This window comes from Macaca thibetana, chromosome 14, assembly GCF_024542745.1.
Source record: "Macaca thibetana thibetana isolate TM-01 chromosome 14, ASM2454274v1, whole genome shotgun sequence".
Lineage (NCBI taxonomy): Eukaryota > Metazoa > Chordata > Mammalia > Primates > Cercopithecidae > Macaca > Macaca thibetana.
The window spans coordinates 123,684,577-123,694,860 of NC_065591.1; the positions used below are offsets into that span (position 1 = coordinate 123,684,577).

The 10,284-nt window shown below is 43.9% G+C and overlaps 1 pseudogene; it reads right to left on the minus strand.

The window, feature by feature from the left end:
- Positions 1-10,284, minus strand: part of LOC126934984 (60S ribosomal protein L37-like) — an 843,215-nt pseudogene that overhangs the window by 684,926 nt on the left and 148,005 nt on the right.

Here is a 10,284-nt window from a genome sequence, read left to right on the forward strand (position 1 = left end):
CCTCCCAGTGCCTTGGACTGCAGTGACACCAGTTGGATTTTACCCAGCAGACCAGATGCAGGTGGGAGATTCCCCATCCGCACCCCTCCCTGTGTGCTTGTGGTGCATAGGCCGAGCCAACCCCGTGGGGAGGAGCTCTTGTGGTAGGTGGTCACGTGGACAGCTGGGGCTGTGGGCAGCGCCATCTCCTGGCCATCTGAACATTGGGTCATCCTGGGGAGAGAGAGATCCCAACCCTCAGCTGCATGACAGGCCCTTGCCTCCAAGGAGTGGGCCCCACTGGATAAGGGAGAGACCGCTGAACCCTGCCCAACAGGACACCACTTCCGCCTGGCTCTGTTCTGCTTCCCTGGCAGGTTTGCAGGGCTGGGCACTGGCTACAGGAGCTCTCGCATTCCCAGTCTGCTTCATTCTTGGCTTTCTTTCTATTGGGTGATCCATAATGGAGTCCAGCAAAAACAGAAAAAAAAAAAAAAAAAAAAAAAAAAAAAAGCCAAACGTTACCCTATCACCACCATTACCAACAAAATTTCACTGTTTGAAGTATTCTAGGCTTAAGTTCATACCAACAAAAGAAACTCCCTTTCCCCCTCCTCCCCACCTCACTTCATAGAACATCAAGCCTTTCTGTGAGAAGAGGCACACCTTACAAGAAACACCTTATAAGAAACACCTTATAAGAAACACTACGGAAAGTCCACGATTTTTTTGTTTATGCAGGTCTTCGAAAACAAGCTGCCATCTTTAATATTCATTTCTTAACCTCAGTCCAAAAACAGTTTCTTTAAGTAAAATGAATGAGGAAATTCAGTTTCCATTTTACTTTTAGTTTAGTTTAGCCAAGGAGTTTGACAAAAATCACTTTAAAAAAATCTTTTAAGGAATGCATTAAGGCTAAAACAGTCCAAACCCACCATGAGAAAGCACATCACAGAAGGCCCTACATGTCTTCATTCTTTATTTTTTTATTTTGGAGACAGGGTCTCATTCTTTCACTCATGATGGAGTGCAGTGGCCCAGTCTTAGCTCACTGCAGCTTCTGACTCCTGGGCTCGAGTGATTCTCCTTCCTCAGCCTTCTGAGTGGTCAGGAACACAGGGGTGTTCGTTTTTAATTTTTTGTAGAGATGGGGTCTCACTATATTGCCTAGGCTGATCTTGAACTTCTGGCCCCAAGCAATCCTCCTGCCTTGGCCTCCCAAATTGCTGGAATTACAAGTGTAAGCCACGCCACCTGGTTTCATTCCATTTTTTAATCAATTATATCTCCCCATTAAAACTGAGTATGTGAAAAATGAGATGTGTGGCAGGGCTAGGGAAACATACGGTTAAGTATCATCTTCTTCTTCAACAGTGTGCTCTGGGGATGAGAGGAACCCTGGTCAATAGACAGATATATTGACTTGTTATTATTTAAAGTTGTTTAACCAGGTAGAGATAAACGAAAGCTTTCAGCAGCTGAACTATCACACAAATCACAATTAAGGTGGCATATGTGTTTGGAAGACGTAAAATCAATTCCCGCGAAGATAATGTTTTAGTCTCTATTTGAACTTGAAAACAGAAGTAAATTTTCAGTAGCAACAGCTGGTCTTGTTCCATCCAGGAGGCTCTCTATTAACTGTACAAGAAGGGCCTTTATTACCTCTTCTAATGGTTTCCCTCTATGGTTTTGTCTTCATCAAAAAAGCCCAATTGATTGCCGTGGTGCTGTTTACTGATGTGGTACAGAGGATGGCAGCTGGGCGCCCACCCACCCCGGTGTTTGGACCTCCCTCCCCTCTGAGTGCTGTTTATTGTTTATGGAGGGAGAACAATGGATCCTGGGAACAACTGGTCTGCATAGGTAGGGGAGGGGGGGAACTTGCCATCTTTCTCAGCTTTCCTCCCCCAGATAACCTTCCCTGAGCTCCACTGGCGGGGAAGTGTGTGTTTAGGCAAAGGAGGGCATTTCGGCATTTCAAGTAGTCTTTGCAATGTAATCACCCCGCAAAGTTTCCAGCAGGGGGATATGACCTCTAAAGACTACTCACCATTTCAGGTTTTAGTCATGCAGATTTGTGCTTGCGTGTGTGTGTGTGTGTGTGTGTGTGCGCGCGCGCGCGTGCGCGCGCATGTGTGTGTGTGTATGTGTGCATGTGTGTGCGTGTGCATGTGTGTGTATGTGTGCGTGTGTGCGTGTGCACGTGCGTGTGCACGTGTGTGCATGCGTGTGCGTGCTTACATGCATATGTGTGCATGTGTGTGTGCGTGTGTGTGTATGTGTGTCTGCGTGTGCGCAGGCACACGTGTGTGTTGTCCTCCCAATTTTATCCTATACTCCCAGAGGCAGGAACCACATTTTATGCCACTCCATTCTTTACCAGGCTGAGTGTGGTACTGGCACATGGCAGATGCTCAGAGAAAGGGGGCTGTGGCACTGGGAATCCACCGGATCTAAGCCACCTCCTGGTTGAGTTAGCCGTGCAGTCTGTCTTTCTTTCTTCCTTCCTTCCTTCCTTCCCTTTCTCCCTGTCTCCCTCTTTCCTTCTCTCTTTCTCTCCCTCTCTCTCTCTCTTTCTCTCTTTCTTTCTTTCTTTCCTTCTTTTTGAGAGTTTTGCTGTCACCCAGCCTGGAGTGCAATAGTGCAATCTCAGCTCACTGCAACCTCCGCCTCCTAGGTTCAAGTGATTCTCCAGCCTCAGCCTCCTGAGTAGCTGGGACTACAGGTGCGCACCACTGTAGTCCTGGCTAGTTTTTGTATTTTTAGTAGAGACAGGGTTTCGCCATGTTGTCCAGGCTGGTCTTGAACTCCTGACCTCAAGTGATCCCCCACCTTGGCCTCCCAAAGTGCTGAGATTACAGGTATGAGCCACCATGCTTGGCCCTGTGTAGTCTTTCTTAGGTGAGGTACAAGGGTGCAGTGTAAATTGGTGGGAACTAGGTCAGGTTTCCCTTTTGGGGTCACAGGACTTGCTGGGGAAGATGAAATGTACACTGATGAAGTGGGAACTTAACTACCCCAGAGGAGGAGGGAGGGTGCAAGACAGAGATTCTTGCTTGGGAACAGACGCTGGTCAGGAGACGAAAGGTGACCAGGAATACATGAGTAGCCAGGGAACGCGGACGGCAGCTCTCATCTGCCTCTAACTAGGTGTCAGACTAGGGTGAGGCATTGGCCTCTGTGTCACAGGTGCTTTGCCTGAAAAATATGAGCGGTGAAACCCAAGCTTCTTACAAACACGACTAGTTATAAAAATGTAAGGTTAGTATCACTATTCCAGAGGAAACAAACAAACAAAAGCATGATTAAAAGAAATGACTTGCTCTACTCAGGACACTTCCTTTCAGACAAAATAAGTAGGCAAATACCGTCGATCCTCCCTTCTCAGTATCTTTCATACCTGTATGATCCCTCTCAGCCTTGGCCACCTCCTGCATCAGATGCTCATGACCACAAACACGGACCACACATAGCTCCCCCGCCTCCCCTTCTCTGCCCACTGGGGCTGGCTTCCCACTTCTGCTCTATCCAGTACATCTCTACAAGGCCTCAGCTCAAATGACCATTTTGATTATGTCGTTCCTCAGTTCAAAAGCCATGGACTCGTTTACTCCGTGGACACTGATGCCCATCCTGTGCCAAGCACTGTTGTAGATATTGAGAAAATAGCAGACATACAAACTACCTCCTTTTATTGTGCTTATTGTCGTGGAGGGTGACAGGAAAAATGAGACAGATGGAAAGGTAGACAGATAAAGAGATGGGTGGGTAGACGATTTTAAGTAGACATGTTTATATTTATAATCCATATAAGTGGAGTCATATTTAACTGAATCGAGTCAATATTTTACAGTCCTTAATCTCTCTTCCCAGGCTGTGATTTTTGTCAGCCTCTGTTGTTTGTCCCAACTAAAAAAAAAAAAAAAAAAAAAAAAAAAAGCAAAGATTTCTTCTTACTCATATGATACTCCATTGTGAACTTTGAGTCTAAAATTAATTCTCTTATCTCCTCAGTTCTCTTTAGGACTGCAAGATTCTTTTGTCTGTTGCTTCCCTGAGGCTCTGAGACCCATCCATGGGTTAAGGTCAGTCTCAGGTGAGCCTATACCCCCAGTGGTTCATTCCCCAGTGGGAAGGTGGACAGGGTCAGTGCTGAAGAGCACAATCATTTTCTGCATCTGGCCTTTGAATCCAGCCAGGAGATTGCCTACAAAGTTGATGTTGTTTTCTTTCAAGATATAGGAACCCCTGTCCTCCTTTTTTCCAAGAGATGGAAACTCTCTTTTGTGAGCTTTCTGGAAGCTCACAAACAAGGCAGTCATGCAAGAGCCTGAAGTGACTTTCTCTTGTGTTCATTGAAGAAATCCCAGTGTGTTTTGGAACACAGGGTGAATCCCGAAGCACAGAGACAACCCGGCGTGTAACTGGAAAGGGCAGTAGTCGGAAATGTGATGGATTTGCCTTGGAGCCCCACCCTGCTTGTCTTCAACAGCAGCCCTCAGAGCTCCAGTGGGGATAATACATTGTTCCCAAGATTGCTTTGAATATTATATGAATTAGGACACAGGAAAGCCTGAACTTCTCACATGATTTCCACAAATGCACAAATGTTAACAGCTTTCCGTCCTTGCTCAGCTCCCTCACGGGCCTCTGCTCCCTGCACATGTATCGCTATTGTCCTGAGGTTGCTATACAGGAACAGGAGCGGGTCTGCAGAGCGAAAGATTCACCTGCAGACTCCCCGTGCACTACAACAAAACTCGTCTTCACAAGGCAGAATTCGTCACCTGTGTGGCGCCTTTCACTTCTTGTCTCCTTCTCTTCCTTAGCAGTTTCAAATTTCTTAAGGTAAGAAATAATTAAGAGGAGGAATGGGGTAGGTTGAAAAGCGCTGAAGCTGCCCACGGAACAGAGGTGAGAACGGGAAAGAGCGAGGCAGGGACAATGGGGAGTTTTGAGACGAACTCAACAAGAAATTTACATCAAAGTGGAAACCTCCCAGCAAGCAGACTGACTCATCACTGGGGCCACCTCACACAAGGTGGGTAATAGGAAACAGAGAGAAATCACAAATGGGGCTGTCCACACTGCCACGGCACTGAAACTGAGCCTCTGCATGCCTCAAGAGGAGAACTGGCGGCTTTGTGTCTGAGGACCTCCAGTGAGTCCTTGTATGGTCCTAGTTGACTCAACTATGCAGTGACTATTTCTCTAATAAGGTGATTCCCCCGAGACCTTTAGTGACAAAGAGACGGAAACTGAAGTGGTTTGGTCTTGTAACCAGAGCAACCGTCCTTGCAAATCCACCACACAGGAAACAAGATCAAGAGCAAAAGAAACAGGCTTCATGGGCAGAGCCAGTCTGCCTATGTTCTCAGGTATACAGGTGCTTTCTCAGAAAGCACCTGTACACCTTCAGGGTCTGAGCAACAGAGAACTTACAGGCATCCTCTATGCATTTGTAGCTCGTACGCTTATACTCAAATGGCTGCAGAGAAAGGAGGAAAGGGAATTGGATATGATTAAGCATTTAGAAGCTGGGCACCCTACATGTTTTATTTCATGGAATCCAAACCATAAATCTGGTAATGGGATATTTAATGGAAACCAGCCCTTACACGATGCCTTCTCGCCAATTGTAAGTGGTAGGTGTGGGGTGGCTTGGAAGAAGCAGAAGACTGTGAAGAGGATAAGGAAAGAAGTTACTGATTGTCTACCACTGCATGCCAAGCATCTACAGGCAAGAAGCTGTGCAGGGATTTTCCTATCACTCTTTCTCTTATACACCTCATAGCAATGTCATGGGGTAGTTCTTTCCCAGCTCTACTTGGAGGATGAGTTGACTGAAGCTGTAAGAGATTATTTCATAAGCTCATAGGAACACAGTCAGTACATGGCAGAATCAGAATTTCAACTTGGTTCTCCCTGACCTGAAAGACCATGCTCTCTTGCTTCCTGAGCAACACACACAGATAGACCTGATTCACATGTCTGTGTACTGGATGTGAGCTGACAGGGCCACCTGGATGCAGTCAGACACTGTGGCTTCCTGCTGAGATTCAGTCTCCTCTAGTTTTAGGACAACCTCTCTGGGATCATTGAAAAAAAAAAAAAAAGGAACAAGCTTAATGTACATCTCAATCCTAAAGTCATTCAAATGAAATGCATCACTCTTAATCAGAGGTAGGCTCTCTGATGAGGTTTGAAAGCTTAAAAACCTTTCTGGAATTTGTTAGCAAGCAAGTGAGCATCAAACTATGTGATGAAAATACAAAGAGGACTTGCATCACTGTAATATTACAGGCAAATTGGGAGAAAAATCCACCCTCATTTGAACACGCTCAGTGGTCAGCTATTCTCACAGAAGCCAGTGAACAATGGCTTGGCCCTTTGTGTGAGGCCTGGAAAGTGCTAAATTTCATCTAGGCAGTGGGACAGCTGTGCCAGTTTCCCCCTTTCCCCATTTACAGCATCTGTTACTTCTTTACCGCCTAATCAGAGAACCGCTCTCTACTCTTCTATCACAACAAGCAGTTAAAAAAAAAAAAGTACCTTTTTAAGACAAAATCAAGATACAGAGGAAATGGAGGACGATAAATGAATTGCAGATGGATGATCCAAGGAGCTAGAGTTCCTCTGGAATTAAAGTGGGAGGCAGAGAAAGGAAATCAGGCATCCCTTGTGCATGGCAGTGGATATAATTAGATGACTTAGGAAAATGCTGATAGTGCTTAAACATCTCCACCTGGAGGTTCTACAGATACTTAAAACTGGATATATCAAAAATTGGATGGAACCTCACCATTCTCTTAAGTTTTGAGGATAGTACCATCTCCATCCAGTTGGCTGAATTGGAAACCCTGTATATTCCCCATATTCTACATGCTCCATCACCCCATACCTCCAGGCCCTCCCATCAAAGCTACCCCAGAAAATCATCCCAACTCGCCTGCTTTTTCTAATTCCTTCTTATCATTTCTCTCCTGAATGATTTAAATGACTCCTCACATGTTTTCCCCTTGCCAGTACAACCAATGCCCAGTTAGTCCCTGTTGCTGTCTGGCTGATCTTTCTAAATTGCAAGAACAATTTAGCTGCTCTTTTTATTAAATCCTTCAATGTCTTCCTTATTTTTTTAGGACAAGTCCCAGTATATCAGCATTCCCCATAGAGGTTTTTAGGGTCTAGACCTCGTCTCCTGCCATGCACCTCTGCCTGCACCCATCATGGGGTAATCTACACTTGCAGTTTCCTTACCATGCTGTGCTTCTCTCGAGCCCCTACGTGCTCTTTGAGGATGTCCCTCTGTCCATAGTCACTTGCTCCTCTCCCCCTCCCTTTCCCTGGCTAGGTCCTTCTGCTCCCTGAAGGCTCAGCTGAGACCTCGCGTTTTCTGGAAGACCTTCAGCCCTCCTGTCTGGGTTAAGTAGCTTCTACTGGGCTCCTCAAGCCCTTGATTAAAAACTACCATGTGCTGTGCTTTGGAATCTAGGCTGGAACTTTCTGGAAGATATACACTCTGTCTCTCAATTTGAATCCTCAGTACCCGTCATATCTTGGCTATCTGATATATATTTCTTAGATTAAAAATTTAGTTCTACTCTTTTGCTTCAACACTCCTTTGGAATTCTACCAGAAACTTTATTGATGCCACTTTCCAACCTTGTGTTCTTGAATAATCGAAGACTCAGAAATGTGTTTCTCCTTTTTGAACTTCAACAAAGAAATTACATATAAATTATAATTTTTAATTTTTTCAACGAAGCAAGCACAGTTGAATTATATCTTCAAAAGACTCAGGAAAGTGATGACATAAAAGAAGGCTGAGAGAAGAACAGGAGAAAAGAACCACAAATGTTTACTTTGCAAGTAACTGTTGTATCCTGGGACTATGCTAAACACCCTTACTTATTTGTATCTAGTAGTGGAATAATTCTCACAGCTATTCTTCTGAGGTGAGTATTATTACCAATGTTTTATTAAAGATGAGACTGAAGTTCAGAAAAGGTAAGAAATTGGTCTAAGACAACATAACAGGTAATTCGCGAGGTCAAGTTTTCTGAAACAAGCCAGTTGGTTGGAGAACTCATAGTAAAGGCAAGGCAGTATGTCATATTGGAGAGAGGAATTCGTGGAGAGGTAAAACTATGACTATTTTTATCTTTGAAACAATAGACACTGTGGGACACTGACATGCAAATGATCCAGGTATTTCATCCTACATCACAGAGTGTTAGTCTTCTCTGGAGAAGCCTAGTCTTGAGGGTCTATTCAGCAAGTCCACACTTAAGCTCTGCCTGCCCCTCCATGCCTTTGTGGCAGCACATGTCCCCAGGCAGAGCTTCTCTTTCCCTCATCAGCAAGGCTCATGGTGTTAGATCTAGTGAAAGGTGATATGCATAGTAATCTTATGTGGGACTGAGACTTTATAACCAGCTTCCCAGTCAGCTTTGACATTATAGGTATCACTTCCTCCTCTCCAGCAGGTCTGTGTTAACCTATCATCAACTGCACGGTGTGGTCCTTTGGCCACTTGTAGTTTTAACTGCCTTCATGGTACTCATTCATTTAACAAATGCTATTCACTCCATTGATAAATTATTGAATGCTGAATGTGTATGATCCTGTAACCCAATAATTTTTGTAGTAATATATCTGTGCACCATGTCTGCAGCTTATGTTAGCTGTTGTTAGCTGTTTACATTCCAGTGTTTTATCCCTGCAGAAGAAAAGGGGGAAAGTGAGAATGCCTCCTAATCATCTCACAATATTTGCTCTGCACTTTGCAGTCATTTCCTCATATCTCTGTCATAATACTTGCCATACTCTACTGTAATTTATCTTCTTATACAGCAGTTTTTAGATCTTAAATGTGAACTCCTCAAGGGGAGTTCCTGACTAAATGTGATGCATGAATAATGAATAAATGGGGAAATATAAGGGAAAGAAAAATAAGATATCCCAGTGACTGGATGAACATATTAAAAGACGGTAGCATCACTTCTAACTTGACGTTTGGTTTTCAAAACTGATCATAGGGTTTGGCCTCAACTAGCACACCCCATGAATTTTTCTCAAAGTGAATAATTAATTCAACAGCAAATTAAATTGTGGGGAAAGAAGGAGGTCAGTTGCCAGTTGAGGTCCCTCCTGTCTGTTCCTTCAGTTATTTGTTATGTTCACTGCATGACTACAATCCTAGTGTTACACCTTCTCATCCGGGTATTTCCACTCCACTCCCAACTTCACACACTCTTCCTACTTAATACACCTTGATAGGGAGAGGAATGCCCTTAATATATCTCCAGAGGCGCTTCTGTATATATAGGATTTTCATAGGGCAAAGATAAAAATGCATCCAATCATTTAGCTGCCATGCTTACGAGTCACTAGATAAAGCTTCCCTTGTGGAATAGAGAGATAACAACCAAGATTTTCATTACCTTGAAGTGGGTTGGCAAACAGATGGGTCCGCTAAAGGCTAGCTGGAGCATGCCTGTTGGACGGACTGACAGCTGGTCTAAATAAATAGATGAGAGAGAAACAGTCTCACTTTAAGGAGGTGCATGAGTATAGAGATGGAAAAAGGTTTAGATAAATGGGAAAATAATATGTGAATGGATAGTTGAGTAGTTAGCCGATGGGAGAATAAATTGGTTCATGGATGATAGATGGAGCTGAGTGGCTAAATGGAGTGAGAGACTGATAGCAGATGGATGGGTAAATGTTGTGGTATGAACAGGAGTAAGAAAGGGTCAGGTGCAAATAGGAACAGGATGATGAAAAGGAAAGAAAAAAGGCAACAAGAAAGGGAGTACTAAAGGTACTGAGATGGCTAAGGGAACTGAAATTTCATTTTCTTGATGAATCATAATTTTACAATGAGCCAGAGGAAATTGGAAACTCCCAATTACTGATGCCTAGCGTTTACTTGCCATTGCAATTTACAAAGAACATGTGTCTAGTCTATCAACTTATCTGTGTTCCATTCCCTGTAGGGGAGACTGTGTTCCGTTCCCTGTAGGGGAGACTGTGTTCCATTCCCTGTAGGGGAGACTGAGTCATGAAAAGATTAGCACTTGTCTATATAGGAAACCAACAAGAATATAAGACTCATAACTTTAGCTCAGGGACTTTGCCAAAGAAGCTACGTGTGCTGTGAAATTAATGAAATAATTTTAATTCACTTTCTACTCAGTTATTGAATCATAATCAGTCATTGTCCCTAAGCTTTATTTGAGGATAGTCTTAAGAAATCTCGCAGTTGCAAAATAAACCAAATAGTGGCCAAATATTTTTGAA